Genomic DNA, 19,771 nt, shown 5'->3' with positions numbered 1-19,771 from the left:
TTCACATCTGCCTGGGTCTGGAGCACAGAGGGTACTGCTACCTCCAGGCAGGCTGCCTGGGAGGGGGAGGGACAGGGACAGGGTGGGCTCCAGCAGGAGGAACGAGGTGGGTGTGCACCCCACCCCCGTGGAGGGAGCCTGTCCTCCCCTCGGCCCCGCTGGCTGGGGCCGGCCAAGAGCAGAAGAGGTCACAGGCCGAGGCCGGCTCTCCTGGGAATTCCAGGCGCGTGTGTCAGCGCGCTCGGCTTCGCCCCCGCCCCCAGCCCTCCGCCCGGGCTGGCGGTTTGGCAAAGAGAACTAGATTCCCGAGGGGGCGAGGGGCGGCTCCCAGGGCCTGGGACCGGGTTGGGGACTCAGGAACCCTTCTCCTCCGCCCACTCCTCCACTGCCAGAAGAGAGGTCCTGGCGGGAGCGGGTCCCCTCTCGACCTTCTTCCAGATGGCTCGCCATTTCTCCAGGGAGGGGGCTGAGGGAGGGCTTCATGGGGAGGGGAGCTCTGGGGCCCCGGGTGCTGGCACGTGCACCCGAATTCTCAGCACCTCCCTGCCCTGCCCGCAGGCAGGCTCGGTGAGGTCCCTAAGGTCAGGAATGATGCTTGTTTCTGCGCAAACCTCTGCCCGAGGACGGGCGGTGTCTGGAACCTGGATACGAATTCCAGTTGTGTCTCGAGTTTCGAATCTGAAAAGTGGGAACAATAGCATCACCCACCTCGGGGTGATTGTGCAAATAAAAGAGCCAGAGGCGAGGCCAAGGGCGATCTGCCTGGGAAGCGGGCCGGCGCCCCACTAAGGCGCGCGTGCGTGCTGGGACCCAGGAAACCCAGCGCTGGGCCAGCTCTCCCGCCCCCGCCAGCTCGCCCCGCGCCAGCGCCCCAGCCTGCCTGGGCTCGCTCCAGCCTCTGCGGAGGCTCCTCCGGGCCGCGCAGACGCAGCCTCCCCGCCCGCCCCGCCGCTGCTCCGCCAGCGGCCTCGACAGGCCCAGGCGCGCTCCAGCCTGCGGCGGCATGAAGGTGGGCGCGGATGCCGCCGCCGCGAGGCTGCCCGCCTGCCCGGAGCCTGCCCCGCCGGGCGGGAAGGGCCAGGGAGGCTCCTGGCCGGGGGCGGAGATTGAAGGGTACGGTGCGGGCAGGAATGCTCTGGGCTGGGGGTTGGGGAGGCGCGGAGGGGACTGGGTGGTTCCCGGCCTGGGGGGAGGGGACAGGGAACTCGGGACCGAGGGGTGGGGAGCTGTGAGTCTCGGTTCTAGACCAGGGAGGGAACTGGGGAAGAGAATCCTGGGGATCGCTAGGGGAGAGGGGTACTTCTGGACCGCGGAGGCCACGCGAATCCTCCAGGCCCTCAGGGCGGGCTCCCCCGTCCTCCCTGCGCCCGTGGGCGCAGCACGCCCATTTCCCTGCCTGGGAAACAAAGGCCCCAGGTCTGCAGTGCGTCTGATGGCGGGGAGGAGACTGTGGCCGAGGGAGCCGTGTCCGTGGACGGCGTGCTGAGGGTCCTCGCGCAGAGCTGACTGCACCCAGGAGAGAAGCGGCCCCGAGCGCAGGAGCCGAGGTTGCGGGTAACAACACCTCCGGGCTGCTGTCTCGACCTCTGCTGCTCTCGGCGCACTCCCGGGCGCGGGCGGGGGAACTGGAGGTCGGATGCCCTGGAGCGCGAGCCGGTCGGGCGCAGCGCAGCCGCAGCCACCAGGCGGCAGGGCAGCTCCGGGACCGGCGGGGCTGGGGACGTGGTTGGGGGAGCTGAGAAACACGTCTCAGTTTCTTAGGTCCGCCAGTCTCCTGGCCTGCACAGCCCGTCCCAGGAGCAGCCCGGTGGGGTCGCAAGTGGGGACCCAGGCCCCTGACACCCTCACCTTATCCTGGAGAGACTGTGGCAAGAGGGGAACAGGGAGGCCGCTGTCTCAGAGATATCAGGTGGAAGAAGTTTCTGGTCCCTGTGCCTCACCCTGCACCCTGCCTCTGATGGGCTGTGTGACCTTAAGCAACTTTCTCAGGCTCTTTGTGTCTCAGTTTCTTCTGAGAAAATGGGAGGTGGGCTGGGCGCGGTGGCTCACGCCTGTAATCCCAGCACTTTGGGAAGCCGAGGTGGGCGGATCACCTGAGGTCAGGAGTTCAAGACTGGCCTGGCCAACATGATGAAACCCGGTCTCTACAAAAATACGAAAATTAGCCGGGCATGATGGCGGGTCCCTGTAGTCCCAGCTACTTGGGAGGCTGAGGCGGGAGAATCATTTGAACCCAGGAGGCAGAGCTTGCAGTGAGCCGAGATTGGGCCATTGCACCCCAGCCTGGGTGACAGAGTGAGACTCCATCTCAAAAAAAAAAAAAAAAAAAAAAAAAAAAAAAAAGAGCGAGAGAGAGAAAGAAGAGAAGATAAAATGGGAGGTGGGATGGTGAGAATTCCCAAGCAGCAGGGAATTGTCCCCCAGAGAAACAGGCTGTGGGAAGCTGGGTCTCTCCGGAGGGGAAGAGGAACTGAGCACCGGCCTGTTAGAGGAGGAGGGGCTGGTGAGCCTGGGACCCTGCAGGTCAGGGCCCAGCCATCGGGTTTGGATCTGGGCAGTGGGAGTGTACCTCCCCCACCAGGGCCTGGCCACCCCCCTAGAGTCCATTTTAGCTCTTGGGGTGCCATTGAGCATGCCCAGATGCCCCCACCAGCAGCTTCTGCCAGCATGGCCTGGCTGGCTGCATGGGTTGTCCTCCTGCTCCAGGCACTGGAGCTTGGCAGTAATGGGAAACGGGAGGTGACATGGGAGGGATTGGGGATGGAGAAGGCCCAGGACACGGTTGCTGAGGGTCTGCACCTCACTGCATAAACCTGATGGGGGCCAGTCCCAGTGAGAGCAGGGGAGGTCACAGGCCTCTGGTGCCTTCTTGCCCACAAGGAAACTGAGGCAGGGAGCCACAACCAGCCTCTAGAAGCCCAGGACTCCCCCACATCACTCCCTGTTGTGTGGTTGTGGTCGGGGGTACTTCAATCACTGTGACCAGGGGACCAAGAGATTTTCCAGCTGAGGGTGATGGGGGTTTCTCTGAATCAAGAAAATTTCTAATGAATGGCCGAGCCTGGGTCATTAGTTATTCACTGTCCGGGGAACTGAATGGGCCTCTGCCCCATGCCCAGTATGCTGTTTCCCAAGGCTGGGCTGCAGGCACAGAGTCTGAGGGGCTGCTGCCTCCAGTGCAGTGGGCACTACCAGCTGTCTGCCCTCCCAGGGCCAGCTCCATGGAGGGAGGAGCAGGGCTGGCTGGACCCCCTCTCCCAAGCTGTGGCAGTGCCTGGAGTTTCACCATCACGCAGGAAGAACACAAGGTCGTCTCCAGGGTCCAAGACTTCCCTCGCTGGGTTCAGGCTGGTTTCAGGCTGTCCCAGGTAGCTGGAGGGAAGGGCCAGGGGTCAGGGCTCTTCGCGTGCCTCAATGCTGGACGCTCCCCTGTTCTTCCTGTCGGTGTTCACAGGCGGCTGTTCAGGGTCCCAGATGTGGAAGGGTGAGGCCCAGAACATGATGGGCTTGGGCAGCTGTGGGAAGTGAAGGCAGAGGGCAGGCCTGTGTCCCAGGGGAGCACCCAGCTGCCTCCTGACCCCCTCCCTGGGCCCTGCTTGCCATTGGAGGGTTGGTGTGAGAGCACAGACCTTGTTTGACCTCAGACCTCAGGCCAGAACACCAGGATCCCTAGAGACCACAAGGTATGGCTGTCCCAAGGCTGTGGTTACTTAGAAAGTGATTAGTGGACAAAGCGTCCCCACTCTCCCGTCCAAGCCCAGCCCTGGGACCGGCCACTGAGCATCACTTCACTGGACAGGTGCGATGCTGTTTTGTCCTCCCTGTCCTGAGACTCACCATCACTTGATGGCAGAACTGCCACAGACCTCTGGGCAGACTAAATGCCTTTTATTACAGAGTAACTTAGACATAGCCAAACCCAAAATGTATACTTTGACAAAAGGATGTCCAAGGCCTGCCCTCACTCCCCTCTGGTTCCAGCTATCGAGGGCTCAGCCTCTCCAAGCTCTCCCTCCACTCACCCTGCAAAGCTGGGCTTTGACATCTGCCTCTGTGAGCCCTCTCTGAATCTGCGTGGAAAAGGGTCACTCAGCAGGCCTGGGAGTGCACACTCTGCACAGTCCAAAGAAAAGCCTGGCCTCTGCTGGCTCCTGGGAGGAGCCCTGTGCCCATGGAGAGGATGACATCCCTGTCCTCAGCCTGTGGTGGATGGATGTGGGGGTGGGCTGCACCAGCAATCTGTGGCAGCCCTTAGGTCTGGCTGTCAGGCCTTTCTCTGCTGGTCTCCAATTCACTAAGGCATGAGGCTTGGAAGCAGCACCCCCAGTTGGAGTCAGCCCCCCAGGACGTGGGGCTTGTAGGGAAAACGAAGGGAGGAGAGGTGGATGGATAGAGTGGTGAGTGGATGGATAGAGGGATGGATATATGGATGTATGAAAAGATGGACAAATGGATAGAGGAATGGATGGATAGAGCTGGATGTATGGAGGGGTGGATAGAGGAGTGGAAGGGTGGATAGAGGGATGGGTGGGTGGATGGGTGGAAGGATGGATGGATGGATGGGGGTAGATAGAGGAATGGAAAGATGGATAGAGGGATGGGTGGGTGGATAAATGGATGGATGGAGAGGTGGATACAGGAATGGATAGAAGGATGGATGGATGGATGAATGGAGGAGTGGGTGGGTGGATACAGGGATGAATGGATAGAGATGGATGGGTGGATGGTGAATAGAGGAGTGGAAGGGCAGATAGAGAGATGGATGGGTGGATAGAGAGATGGGCGGATGGAGGATGGATGGGTGGAGGAGTGGATAGAGAAGTGGATGGGTGGATAGAGTGGTGGGTGGATGGATGGAGGGGTGGGTGGAGGGGTGGATAGAGGAGTGGAAGGGCAGATAGAGGGATTGATGGATGTGTGGATAGAGAGATTGGTGGATGGAGGATGGAGGGTTGGGTGGAGGGGTGGAGAGAGGAGTGAATGGGTGGATAGAAGGATGGATAGAGATGGGTGGGTGGAGGGGTGGAGAGAGGAGTGGATGGGTGGATAGAAGGATGGATAGAGATGGGTGGGTGGAGGGGTGGAGAGAGGAGGGGATGGGTGGATAGAAGGATGGATAGAGATGGGTGGGTGGAGGGGTGGAGAGAGGAGGGGATGGGTGGATAGAAGGATGGATAGAGATGGGTGGGTGGAGGGGTGGAGAGAGGAGGGGATGGGTGGATAGAAGGATGGATAGAGATGGGTGGGTGGAGGGGTGGAGAGAGGAGGGGATGGGTGGATAGAAGGATGGATAGAGATGGGTGGGTGGAGGGGTGGAGAGAGGAGTGGATGGGTGGATAGAGGGATGGATAGAGATGGATGGATGGGTGGATGGATGGATGCCTGGGGGATGGGTGGAGGGGTGGATAGAGGAATGGATAGGTGGATAGAGGGGAGGATGGATAGAAATGGATAGATGGATGGCTGGAGAGGGGGATGGGGGGTTGATGGGGGATGGATGGATGGATAGAGGGATCGAAGGATAGAGATGGATGGATGGGTAGATGGGGGTGGGTGAAGGGGTGGATAGAGGAGCGGAAGGGTGGATAGAGAGATGGATGGGTAGATGCAGAGATGTGTGAAGGAACAAGTACAGTAAATTGTTAACTAGAATTCAAGTGGTGAGTGTTTGGGGTTACACTGTGTGATTCTTTTCATGTTGCTATATGTTTAAAAATATGCAATGTTGGGGAAATTATAGACAAGACTTTTACACACACACACACACACACACACGTATGTACACTGCTAAATAACATAAGCTAAAGAAGGGATCATAATAGAAACCTTAAAAACCCAGAACTGGGCCGGGCGTGGTGGCTCATGCCTGTAATCCCAGCACTTTGGGAGGCCGAGGTGGGTGGATCACTTGAGGTCAAGAGTTTGAGACCAGCCTGACCACATGGTGAAACCCTATCTCTACTAAAAATAACAAAAAATTAGCCGGGTGTGGTGGCACATGCCTGTAATCCCAGCTACTCGGGAGGCTGAGACAGAAGAATCACTTGAACCCAGGAGGCAGAGGTTGCAGTCAGCCGAGATCGTGCCATTGCACTCCAGCCTGGGCAACAGAGTGAGATTTCATCTCAATAAATAAATAAACAAACAGAACTGGATGATCATGAAAACATTGCACACCCAGCTTGTGGGGGGCCACAGAAGCGGGGCTTCCAGAAGCATTGCTACAGATGCTTACTGTGAAAAGAAGAAACCTTAAGGTTTGTAAGCTGTCTCCATCTCAGAAAGTTAGGGGGCAGGATTGACTGTGAAGAGGCATGAGGGAACCTTTTGGGAGATGGCAATTTTTTTTTTTTTTTCTTTTGAGACAGAGTCTCACTCTGTCACCCAGGCTGGAGTGCAGTGGCGAAATTTCGATTCTCCTGCTCAGCCTCCAAGTAGCTGGGACTACAGGCGTGCGTCACCACGCCCGGCTAATTTTTGTATTTTTAGTAGGGACGGGGTTTCACCATGTTGGCCAGGCTGGTCTCAAACTCCTGACCTCAGGTGATGCACCTGCCTTGGCTTCCCAAAGTGCTGGGACTACAGGCGTGAGCCACTGCGCCCGGCCAGGAGATGGAAATGTTTTACAGTTCGGTTGTGCTGGTGGTTACAGAGCTAAACGCATGTGTCAAGTCAGAACTGTGCATCCAGAGGAGTGAATTGCACTGTATGTAAATTATACCTTAAATTTTAAAAAATGAATTTTAAAAAGAGGAAGTTGGGAGGTAAACAAAAGCAAAAACAGTGTAAGCCCAGAAAGTTGAGAAAATGGAGATAAAAATAAGATCAGAAATCAATGAAATAGCAAAGATGCAATAGAGAAGAACAATGAAGACAAAAATTGGTTCTTCGAAAAAAATTATCCAACAAAATGGATCAACAGTTCTGGGAAGAAGGAGCAAAGAAAGGAAAGACACAAATAATATGAACAAAAAAAAGGCCAAGTTGCAGATTTAAAAGATAATAATTACCACAGACTGGTGGAAAATTTTCAGATCATTTATCAGATAAAGGACTTCCATTCAGAATATATAAAGAATTCAGAATTGAACAATAAAAAAAAAACCCCAGTTTAAAAATGGGCTAATGCTGGGCGCGGTGACTCAATGCCTGTAATCCCAGCACTTTGGGAGGCCGAGGTGGGCGGATCACTTGAGGTCAGGAGTTCGAGACCAGCCTGACCAACATGGTGAAACTCCATCTCTACTAAAAAAAATACAAAATTTGCTGGGCATGGTGGCGCATGCCTGTGATTCCAGCTACTTGGGAGGCTGAGACAGGAGAATTGCTTGAACCCGGGAGGCAGAAGTTGCAGTGAGCCAAGATCACGTCATTGCACTCCAGCCTGGGCAACAAGAGTAAAACTCTGTCTTAAAAAAAAAAGGCTAACAGCTGGGTGTGGTGGCTTATGTCTGTAATCCTAGCACTTTGGGAGGCTGTGGTGGGAGGATAGCTTGAAGCCAAGAGTTCAAGACCAGCCTGGACAACATAGAGAGGCCCTGTCTTTACAAAAACAAAAATAAAAAATTAGCTGGGCATGGTAGCATGTGCCTGTAGTCCTACCTTCTTGGGAGGCTGAGGTGGAAGGATTGCTGAAGCCCAGGAATTGCAGGTTACAGTGAGCTATGATTGCACCACTGCATTCCAGCCCGGGAGACAGAGTGAAACTGTCTCAAAAAAGAAAAAGAGAGGAAGAGAAAAGGAAAGGAAAAAAGAAGGCTAAAGATCTGAAGAAACAGAGTCACAGAAGGTATACAGATGGCAGATACGAACATGAAAAGACGCGCCACGTAATTTCTCATTAGGCGAGTGTAGATTAAACGCAATGCCATCCCATTGCACAGCCACGCAAACAGAGCGCCACAGAAGGTATACAGATGGCAGATAAGAACATGAGAAGACGCTCAACATAATTTCTCATTAGGCGAGTGCAGATTGAAAGCACAATGCCATCCCATCGCACAGTCACGAAATGGCTAAAACATAATCACACAAGTAAAATGACAATGCCACATGCTGACACAGATGTGAAGCACGAGAAATTCTCATTTACTGCTGGTGAGAATGCAAAATGGTGCAGCCGTTGTGGAAAAGAAATTGGCCATTTCTCACCCAGAAATGCCACTCACATAAATCTTCACAGCAGCTTTATTTATAATCACTAAAAACTGGAAGCAAATCCACTGTTCTTCAGTCGGTGAGTAGATCAAACCTGCAGCCCATGGGTGGAATGGAATACTATTCAGCAACAAAAAGGAAAAGGCCATCAATTCAAATGTCATGCATGAGTCTCCAGTGCATTTTTCTTTGTGAAAGAAACCAGATTCAAAAGGTTACTATCTGTACTAATAAGCATTATTGTGCATATTAATTGATTAATTGCATTAATTAAATGCATTGACTAAACTGCATATTGGTTGATTGATTAATTACATTAATATGACATTCCAGAAAAAGCAAAGCTAGAGAGAAGGAAAATAGATTGGTGGTTGCAGGGGTTGGGGATGAGGGCAGCACAGGGGGATTTGGGGGTGATGAGACTGTTCTGAATCGTGACTGTGGGAGTGGATGACGTGATTGTGCATTTGTCAAAACCTGTAGAACTGAACACCAGACAGTGCATTTTTTGGATATGTATATTAAGACTTTTTTATGCAAAAAAAAAAAAAAAGCAATTCTAAGAAAAGATAATCTTCCCATGCAGACATTTTGGGCTGGAAGGACCCGTTTTTCGAGTGAAGTCACAGAGGCCAGAGGACAGCAACCTCAGAGCCTGCCTGCCTCAAAGCCGAAGGAAGGGGCTCTGCTGACGATGGAACTGCTCTCTCTGAAGGTGGAGGATTGACAGGAGCTGCCTGGCTGAGGCCGAGGCAAGCCCAGTGCCCGGGCCAGAGCTGGAGCCCACAGCTGCAGCTGGGAAGATGCCCCCAGCACCTCTGAGCAGTTTGCACATGGCATCGGGCCCCATGGGTCCGGTCCACACCCCCGTCTTGCCCTGAGGGAGCCCAGCCCAGAGACTTGAGGCAGCCTGCTTGGGGTCTCACAGCAGTAAGATGGCCCAGGGGTCCGGGCCTGTGGCCACCCATGCTCCTGGCTGGCCTGGAGCCATGTGTGGGGGTTTGTGTGTGTGTCCCTGTGTGAGTGTGTGTCTGAACACACATATGCAAATGCATGCCTGTGTGTGCACCTGTGTCTGTGAGTGTGTGTGCACCTGTGTGTGTGCACCTGTGTGTGTGAGAGTGTGTGTGTGCACCTGTGTGTTGAGTGTGCATGTGTGTAAAGATGAGATCTCTCAGGTGGGTGAGGCAGTGGATGGGTGCCAGCACAAGCAGGGCTGGAAGGTGTGGCTTTGGGGTGAGGGGGCTAGAAGATGCAGCTTTGGGGGTGAGGCCCTGTCCAGGTGGGTGTTGGGTTCCTCCACCCCGGAAGGAAGTCACACCCCTGAGCAGGGGACACAGGCCAAGGCTGTGGAGTCTGTAGGTGAGGGGGCAGGAAGTGGAGCACCCCCCCCCCCAACCTCCTGCATTTTCTGTGAGGCAAAGGAGTGCCCTCCACTGCCCTGCCGCGGGCCGGTCAGAGCCGTGCAGCAGAAATCCTTTCACACGCACACACGTGTGTGCATTCTCACACACACACGTATACACATACTGGCATGCCCGTGTTCACATGCACAGCCTGTTCCTCAGCCCTCCAGCTCCTGCCCGGACTCCACCAACTCTGAGCACCTGGTAAATGCCCCCCACCCGCCCTCTGGCCTGCCCCTCATCCTCCCCCCATGGGTGGGCAACTCTGCCCTGCCAGCCTCACATGGCCTCTTAGCCCTTGGGCCCTAGGATCCTCTGGACCCTTGGCCCCAGTCTCCTCTGAGCCCTCTCGATGTCCTGTGCAGTGCCCTCAGGCTGGATGTCCTCTAGGCCTCGCCTCTCCCACAGCCTGAGGGTGGCTGTGGCTTGGGGATGTCCACTCCCCCAGTCCTCCTCTCCCACGGACAGCCCTGAGCCCTCCTGCTCCTCTGCCCTCCGTCTCCTGGCCCAGCCTCCTTGGCCCATGGCCTTGCCCACTCTGCGTCACCCCTCACCCCTCCCTGCTTTTGCACTCACTGTCCCCTCGGCCCCGGGATGCCCTGGCCTGCCTCAGCGGGCTCCGCTCAAGCCCAGCCCCTCTGCAAAGCTTCCCGTCCTGCTCCAGGATTTGGGCCTGGCCCACATGCCCAGGGTGGTGATGGTGGCCTTTCTCCAGGGCCTGCTGACGGGAGGAGCCCCCTCCCAGGACTGTGGGTCCTTGGAGGCAGAGAGCTCCCCCACCTCAGAAGCTGCCCGGGGTGGGGCGTGCCGCGGGCCTGCAGGTCTGTCTGCCAGAAACCCCCAGTTTCTGTGGGGTCAGCCCCGACTCCACTGGCCCTCCTTTATTAGTGACAGTGAGGGGTCCCGCAGCCCAGAAGCCTTGGGTCCCTGACCCTGGATTGTTAACCAGACCCCTGGCAGCTGAGCTTGGCTGGAACCCCGACAGCCTGCAGAGGGAACCAAAATGTTTCCAGCGTGGGTGCTGAGCACTAGCGTCAGCCAGGGTGCTTTCCACCTGGGGTTGCTGTCTCCCCAGTGGTGTCTGGGTTGCTGTCCTGGCCTCAGCTGCCAACCTGGACACTGCACCTTTAGGGGCTTCCCCCGGGCTGAAGGACACTGGCAGGGACGCAAGGGCTGCCCCTCTATCGCGTGGCCTCCTGACGCTAGCCGTCTCCCAGCCGCCAGCCCTCCCGTGGGGGCGTCGGAACAATGATTCTAAAACAGGACAGCTCTGAGCTTTCCCCTGGCTGCCCGAAGGCTACCAGGACTTCTTGCCTGGACATTTGGGGCTGGAAACTTCTTTGTGGTGGCGGGAGGGGCTGTCCTGTGTGTTGCAGGACATTTTCCAGCATCCTTGGTCTCCACCCACTAGAAGCCAGTGGCACCCCTCCCTGCCGTGAAGTCCAAAGATGTCTCCAGAGACCCTAACTGTCCCCTCCGTGGAAAGTGGGACACTGGACCACCCCCTCACTGGCACGGGGAAGGGGAGGTGCCTGTTGGGAGCCACTGGGCCGGGTTCCCCCGTGAGGGTTTCCGTGCTGAGCTCATGCTGGCCTGGATGGGGGCAGGGGAAGCAGCTGCACTTCTGCTGATCCGCAGGAGGGCCTGTGGGGAGCAGTCGGCTCCCTCCGCTGCCCCGCCCCATCCCTGTCCTCCGCCCTGAGGTCTGGGGGGTGGCCCTTATCTTGGGCCTTTCCTGTCTCAAAGCACCATTAGGGCAAAACAAGCAGTTCCTAAAAGCGGCTGAGAATAGGCCCCAAGGGCTTGGCAAGGGCTGTCGGGGTGGAAGGGAGGGTCTGGGGGAGCTCGGGGCAGGGGCTGCGAGGGTGGGAGGGAGGGTCTGGGGGAGCTCGGGGCAGGGGCTGCGGGGGTGGGAGGGAGGGTCTGGGGGAGCTCGGGGCAGGGGCTGCGGGGGTGGGAGGGAGGGTCTGGGGGAACTCGGGGCAGGGGCTGCGGGGGTGGGAGGGAGGGTCTGGGGGAGCTCGGGACAGGGGCTGCGAGGGTGGGAGGGAGGGTCTGGGGGAGCTCGGGGCAGGGGCTGCGGGGGTGGGAGGGAGGGTCTGGGGGAGCTCGGGGCAGGGGCTGCGGGGGGTGGGAGGGAGGGTCTGGGGGAGCTCGGGGCAGGGGCTGCGGGGGGTGGGAGGGAGGGTCTGGGGGAGCTCGGGGCAGGGGCTGCGGGGGTGGGAGGGAGGGTCTGGGGGAGCTCGGGGCAGGGGCTGCGGGGGTGGGAGGGAGGGTCTGGGGGAGCTCGGGGCAGGGGCTGCGGGGGTGGGAGGGAGGGTCTGGGGGAGCTCGGGACAGGGGCTGCGGGGCTGGGAGGGAGGGTCTGGGGGAGCTCGGGGCAGGGGCTGCGGGGGTGGGAGGGAGGGTCTGGGGGAGCTCGGGACAGGGGCTGCGGGGGTGGGAGGGAGGGTCTGGGGGAGCTCGGGACAGGGGCTGCGGGGGTGGGAGGGAGGGTCTGGGGGAGCTCGGGGCAGGGGCTGCGGGGGTGGGAGGGAGGGTCTGGGGGAGCTCGGGGCAGCGGGGCTGCAAAGGAGGCCCAGGGCCATGAGGAGGGTAAGTCCCCCACCTGTGGAGACTCTGTGGGTCCCCGCCCAGACCTGGCAGCCAGCAGGTACTTCACAGAAGAGCTGAGCCTGGGCAGATGGCTCCTGGGTGTGGTGGGACGTTCAGCAGCATCCCTGGCCCCACCTAGCCACCCCAGCCGGCTGCACGTCGCTCCTTCCTGAGTCCTGGAAGCTGGCCCTGGATGTGGCACCTGTTGGCTCCAGCTGGCTCCAGGCCCTCAAGGAGTGTCACAGGGACTGTTCAGCCGGGGTTTGCCTGCTGCTTCTACCCCCCCAGGGACGAAAAAGGATGGTCAGTGGAGACCAGGGACTGCCGGGGGCAGGAGCAGATGCAGGGTGAGTGGATACGCCCCAGGGCCCAGCTCCACAGGGGTTGGGGGGACAGCCAGGCTCGAGGCGGGTTCCGTAGGGAAGTGCATTCTGAAGGGGATCAGCCCCCCACGCTGTGAAAGGCAATGAGAAGGACGCAGCCCCCACCAGGCCCAGCCCTTCCTTGGGGCCCCAGGGGAGGGTCTCTGAGGAGGGTGAGCTTCGGGGCAGGGGCCCTGAGCTGCAGGTGGAGGGGTGTACTCTGCGATTGAGGAGAATTTTCAGGGGCCAGCTCTGGGGTTCAGGGGGCCACATGATACCAAGCCCTTACCCCAGAGAGCCACCCACACCCCACACTGAGGGTGGACCCCCCAACCTTGGCCTCCCACTGCTGCAGGGTCTTCCTCCCCACCAGTTCCTAGAGAGGAGAGCTGGGAGTGACAGTCCCCAGAGAGAGGACAGCCAGGAGCCCAGCTCTGGGAAGCCCCCAGGGACCTGCTTCAATCTCTCCTTGACCCTCCAGGTAACAGATGGGCTCTCGGAGCATCCCCTGCCAGCCCAGAGCTCGAAACCACAGGGGAATAGCCCCTGCCCCGGGAGCATCGAGCAGCCCAGACCGCAGCCAAACCCAGCGCCAAGCAGAGAGGGCAAGAGAATGACAAGCACGGTCCTGGGGGGCCGTGGACGCATGGTCACCGCGGGAGCAGTGGCGGAGGTGGCTGTGAGTTGGACCCTGGCAGGGAGCATGACCCAGAGGCTGGTGGAGGAAACAGGTAGAGGAAGGGGAGTTTATTAGGGGGGTGGTGGTGCCGGGGGCGTGGCAGGCTCCGAGGCCCAGCTGGACACAAGGACCCAGATTCGTGTGGCCAGGCCTGGGCAACCCAGCCTCGACCACACTAGGTATGGGCTGCCCAGAAGAGGAGCCACTCTGCCCAGGGTGGGCTGCAGAACCTGATGGGCCAGAGTCCTGTCCTGGGATTGTTCCAGAAATCAAGGCTGGAGCTTGAGACTGGGGGCTTCCCCAGGTCTCCCACCCTGAGGGGAGAGCAGCTGGCCGTGGACACCACCCTCAGGGAGCTGAGAGGCCAGAGGTGGAGAGAGGCTGGGGGCCGGCTCTGCAGCCCCCAGGCCCCCACTGCAGCCCCCAGGCCACCCTTGGCTGCCGGCTTAGGGCCCTTGGCTTGCTCAGCCTATCTTTAGCCACCATGGCCTCGTAGGGTGCCCTGCAGCCCCTTCTTGGCCCGGGCGAGCCCTGGAGCAGTTCTTCACTTGGACAGGTGCATGGTTTACGGTGAGGGATTCAGCTTGCCAGAACCCGCATGCCCCTTGGAAGCCCCTTTTTCTGCCCCCAGCAGCTCCACTCCCACCACCGCACCCACCCCAGCAGCTAGTCTAAAGCTCTCTGTCTCCAGGGATGCTCCCAGCCCCCCTCCAGCATATGGCCTTTCTGGAAACACCCTTAGGCTGAGCCTCTGTCCACTCCACTGGTGTAACCAACAACAGGGAGCTCCCAAGGACCCCACAAAAAGGCAGACATTGTAAGGGGGAAACTGAGGCCCAAAGTGTCCGGCAGCTTGCCCAGATCCCACGGGCAGGGAGCAGGAGCCGGGATTGGGCTCATTCCTTCAGCTGGCAACCGTCCATTTGTGGGGGCAGAGGCGGCAGGGACATAGCCTCCTGCTTGGAGCTGGGAAGCGGGGGCGGTGAGGGGGACACAGAGGAAGACTACCCAGCTCCACCCAGGCCTGCCTGTGGGGGCACTTCCTGCGGGATGCGGGGACTCTGATGAGACCCAAAGGAGGAATGAGAAATGTGGGCAGAGCCGGAGCCGGCCAGGGATGGGATGATCCCACAGGTGTGAGAGCAGGGGAGTGCCCTGTCCGCACCTCTGCTTTCTGGTGTCCCCACCATACCTTTCTGTTACGTCCCTTCTCTCCTTCTGAGAGGCTGTCCCATCCCAGCTGCACACCATTCTCATTGAAGTGAAAAGGCTGCCTCCCGACCCCAGCTGCCCAGGGCAGTCATCCACACCCTGGCTCTGGGCCATCCGCCCCTCTCGTGGTTCCTACGGTCCGTGTCATGTGTGGCACCTCAAGTGCCCCCTGCCTGCCCCAGGGACAGCCGCTCACTGGGCTCAGAGCCCCCTGACACACGCACAGCAGGGGGCTTCGAGAGTCCAGGGATGCCTCCTGGAGTCACGGCTCTGCCAAGCTCCCTAAAGTTGACTTGGTGGGGGAGCTGGCATCCTGACTACATGGCCGTGTTGACAGGACCAGCGAGCAGCCTCCTGGCATCTGCTGTTAATCCTCATGACTGCTCTCAAACCTCTCAACTCTACTGAACACACAGACACAGTCATGCCCACAGCTCCACAGAGAGTTCCTACCTAAACACCCGTGCGACCAGCACGTGATGAAGACACAGATATCACCAAGAACGGCTTGATGCCTCCTACAGAAGTGTCCACTGCATGTTGGAAGTTCCTGAGCTGAACAGCGAGGTTGTTTGCCATCTTCATCTCCCTAGGCAAGACTGCCCTGGAAGAGCGAGTGATGTGGATGGAGACAGGGAATACTGAGGTCTGCTGACATCAGTCGATGGCGGCCATGTGGATGGATGGTCAGGCGTGTGGACGGACGGGCGGGCGTGTGGACGGACGGGCGGGCGTGTGGACGGACGGGCGGGCGTGTGGATGGGCGGGCGTGTGGATGGACGGGCGGGTGTGTGGATGGACGGCGGCCATGTGGATGGATGGTTTTGGTGGTTGACACCAATCCTGCGTGCAAAGGCTTGATGTGGGTTTTCCCTGGGTTCCCGTGGGGAGAAAATTCCTTCACAATGAACCAAATCCCATCCCACTGGGTGTTCCTCCTCCTCCTCCTTTTTTTTCTCCTCTTTTGGCTCCTCGTATGACATCATAAGACATATATATTTGGTCTCTGTCCCCCATTACTGACACAGAGCTCCTAATCCCTTAGACTTGCCTAGGTGATGGGAGCATCTTTTGTTCCAATGAGGCAGCTCTTGCTGGGCTCCTGGGTAGCTCCCGGATGGGGGCTGGTCGCCAGCAAGACCAAGCCACGATGAGCAGCTTGACACTTCTGGCCTCACCCGCCATGCTCTGGGGAAGGGAGGGGCTGGAGACCAAGCCTGTGTGATGAAGCCTCCATGAAAAGTCAGAACAATGGGATTTGGAGAGCGTCTGGGTTGGTGCACGCGTGGAGGCTCTCAGAGGGAGGCGCCCGGAGAGGCCGTGGGAGCTCCACCCGCATCCCCATACCTTGCCCTGAGCATCTCTGCTGGCTGAGTTGTTTCCTTTAGTAATAAGCCAGAAGTGGCCGGGTGCGGTGGCTCACGCCTTTGGGAGGCCAAGGTGGACAGATCGCTTGAGTTCAGGGGTTCAAAATCAACCTGGGCAACATGGCGAGACCCTCTCTCTACAAAAAATACAAAAATTAGCTGGGCGTGGCGGCTCATGCCTGTAGTCCGAGCTACTTGGGAGGCTGGGGTGAGAGGATCGCTTGAGCCCAAGAGGCAGAGGTTGCAGTGAACCAAGATTGCACCACTGTGCTCCAGTCTGGGCGACAGAGGCAGACCTGTCTGCAAATGTAAAATAAAAATAGATATATATAATATAAAACATTCTGCTGAGAGAGAGCATGACAGAAAAAAAAGTCAGTAGTAGGAAACAAACAGTTGTTCTAGTCTCTGTGAGCTGTTCTAGCAAATGACTGAACCCGAGGAGAGGGTCATCAGACCTCCCATTTGTCACAGCCAAGGCATTCAGAAGTAGTGGGTAACCTGGGGACCCACCCCTCTGTGACTGGTGTCTGAAGTCAGGGCAGTCACGGGTGACTGAGCCCTTAACCTAACCCCAGAAGTGAAGTGCCAGAGGCGTTGTGAGTTACAGTATAGAAGAAAAGCTTTCTCTCATACGCCCAGCTTCTCTGGCCTCGGGGCTCCACCTCCTTCTTCCCAGTTCAACATCCCCTGACCCTTTTCTCATTTGGGGTAATTGAGTCCCTGGGCTTGGCCAGCGTGCCCCTTGCTCAGCTGCCAGGGACCTGCCCTTGCTGGGTGGAAGAAAAGCTGGTGACAGTGTGTGCCATTGCAGCACACATCGCCGACTCCGCGCCCCCTTCCTGATTAGAGCACCCAGCATCAGCTGGCGCAGTGACACCAAAGACTACATTTCCTAGCCTCCCTCACCGCCAGATGTCACAAGACTACGTTGGGCCCAGGAAAGAGGGAAGATGGAGCAGGTGAACTGGGTGGGAATTCCGGGAAGTCTCCACACAGGGGACGGGCCGTGCCCTGCTCTCCTTCGCTCCTTCCTCATTCCTGGAACACAGATGTGAAGGCTGGAGCTCAAGTTGCCATCTGGGACCATGAGGTAAGGCTGGGGGCTTCCCATGGCTGTGGAGGCTGTCGTGCCAGCCCTGAGAAAAAGGAAACTCTGTGGATTAGGTGGGTTAGGCATGGTCGTCTGGGTTTTCTGGGGTCACAGGCAGCCTCTCCCTGGCCTCACTAGGACACACTATGACTGTTGAAACCATGACTCATGATTCACATTGGGGGTATGCCCTGGTCAAAGGAGCATGCACTGGCAACAGGGAGTTTCAGAATGATCCAGTTCTTGGGTTGACACTTCTCAAAAGCCCCTATCTTCCCCTGCCTCTTCTGTCTCAGGGAGGCTGTCTTCAAAATTTCCCTAAAAACCCCTTCCCTGGCTGAGACCTGGGGCCTCTTGCCTTCTCACCAGAGCAGTTGTCCCCCCACAGAAACCTCAGGACACTTCCGCCTTTCCTCTTCCCACTTGGCCTGTCATCCGGTCCCCACCCCCTGCTTGCATCACCAACACCCAGGGGTGGGAGAGGCCAGGACAGAGCCCTCCTCCAAGGGAGCGAACAAGGAGTCAGAAAAGGCTGGGAAGACTTCTTCCGAGGGATGGAATCACCATCTGAGCAGAGGGGCCCGGCAAGGCATGAATACACAGACACACCTGATGGAGGGAGGGATGGAATCACCATCTGAGCAGAGGGGCCCGGCGAGGCGTGAATACACAGACACACCTGATGGAGGGAGGGATGGAATCACCATCTGAGCAGAGGGGCCCGGCGAGGCGTGAATACACAGACACACCTGATGGAGGGAGGGATGGAATCACCATCTGAGCAGAGGGGCCCGGCGAGGCGTGAATACACAGACACACCTGATGGAGGGAGGGATGGAATCACCATCTGAGCAGAGGGGCCCGGCGAGGCGTGAATACACAGACACACCTGATGGAGGGAGGGATGGAATCACCATCTGAGCAGGGGGGTCCGGCGAGGCGTGAATACACAGACACACCTGATGGAGGGAGGGATGGAATCACCATCTGAGCAGGGGGGTCCGGCGAGGCGTGAATACACAGACACACCTGATGGAGGGAGGGATGGAATCACCATCTGAGCAGAGGGGCCCGGCGAGGCATGAATACACAGACACACCTGATGGAGGGGGGCTCCGTGCCTGGAAACTGACGCACAGGATTTGCCCTGTAGTCATCAGCACAGAGGCAGAGTGGGTGACTTGTCAAATCTGGGACAATTTGAGCATCATCAAGAATAATGACTAGGGGCCGAGTACAGTCCCAGCACTTTGGGAGACCGAGGTGAGCAGATCATCTGAGGTCAGGAGTTCAAGACCAGCCTGACCAACATGGCGAAACCCCGTCTCTACTAAAAATATAAAAATTAGCTGGGTGTGGTGGTGGGCGCCTGTAATCCCAGCTACTTGGGAGGCTGAGGCAAGAGAATCGCTTGAACCCGGGAGGCGGAGGTTGCAGTGAGCCAAAATCATGCCACTGCTCTCTAGCCTGGGCCACAGGGCAACACGTCATCTCAAAAAAAAAAAAAAAAAAAAAGAATAATGACTAGGTTGGACAGAAACACATGGAAGATATAAAAGTCCATGAATCCCACACCCATATTCACAGCAGCCAAGCGACGTCCACCCATCAACACCTGAATGGCTAAACACAGAGACATGCAAGGGATGTTATTTACCCTCAAAAAGGAAGGAAATTCTGACACGTGCTGCAAGAATGAGCCTTGAGGACATTGCACTAAGTAAATAAGCCAGACATCAGGACAAAAGGACAAAGGCTGTGTGATGGCGCTTACGATGAAGTACCCGGAGTAGCCGCATGTATAGAGCAGAAAGCGGAAGGGGCTGGGCGCAGGGAGGAATGGAATGTTACTGTGTAGTGAGGACAGTTTCAGTTTTACACGATGAAAAATTTCTGAAAATGGACGGTGGGGGCGGTTGCAGAGCGTGAATGTGCTTAGAGCCACTGACCGGTACACTTAGAAATGGCTAAGATGGTAATTTTCATCTCGTGTAATTTTCATCTTGTATTTTACCATAAAATACAAATCTATGAGTCCTTAATAATCAAGAGAGAAGGCCAGGTGCAGTGGCACACACCTGTAATCCCAGCACTTTGGGAGGCCAAGGTGAGAGGATCACCTGAGGTCGGGAGTTCGAGACCAGCCTGACCAACATGGCAAAACCCTGTCTCTACTAATAATACAAAATTAGTCAGGCGTGGTGGCACATGCCTGTAATCCCAGCGACTCAAGAGGCTAAGGTGGGAGAATCGCTTGAACCTGGGAGGTGGAGGTTGCGGTGAGCCAAGTTCGTGCCATTGCACTCCAGCCTGGGCAATAAGAGCAAAACTCCGTCTCAAAAAAAAAAAAAAAAAGCCAGGCGTGGTGGCTCACGCCTGTAATCCCAGCACTTTTGGAGGCTGAGGCAGGCAGATCATGAGGTCAGGAGTTCGAGACCAGCCTGGCCAACATAATGAAACCCTGTCTCTATTAAAAGATACAAAAAATTAACTGGGTGTGGTGGCACACACCTGTAATCCCAGCTACTTGGAAGGCTGAGGCAGGAGAATCACTTGAACCAGGCAGGCGGAGGTTGCATGAGCCGAGATTGCACCATTGTACTCCAGCCTGGGCGACGGGACCAACAGGGATCTGGGCATCTGCCCGCCACACCTGTCCTCCTGGGAGGCTGGGAGGCCTGGGGCCCCCACTCTCAAAGCCTACCCTTCTGGCCACTGTCTCTCTACAGTTACAGAGCAAAGGCCCCCGACCCACCCCTGCCGCCGTCACCAGAGGAGCAGCCCCACAAGCCCCCACAGCGTGGTCACACCTGGCTTGGGGGACAGCCGCACCCCACATGCAAGGTAGCCCTTGGGAACTTCTGCTCCAGACGCACCAGGTGGGGAAGGCCAGAGCTGGC

This window comes from Pan troglodytes, chromosome 15 (genome assembly GCF_028858775.2).
Source record: "Pan troglodytes isolate AG18354 chromosome 15, NHGRI_mPanTro3-v2.0_pri, whole genome shotgun sequence".
Lineage (NCBI taxonomy): Eukaryota > Metazoa > Chordata > Mammalia > Primates > Hominidae > Pan > Pan troglodytes.
This window is presented reverse-complemented; position numbering follows the sequence as displayed.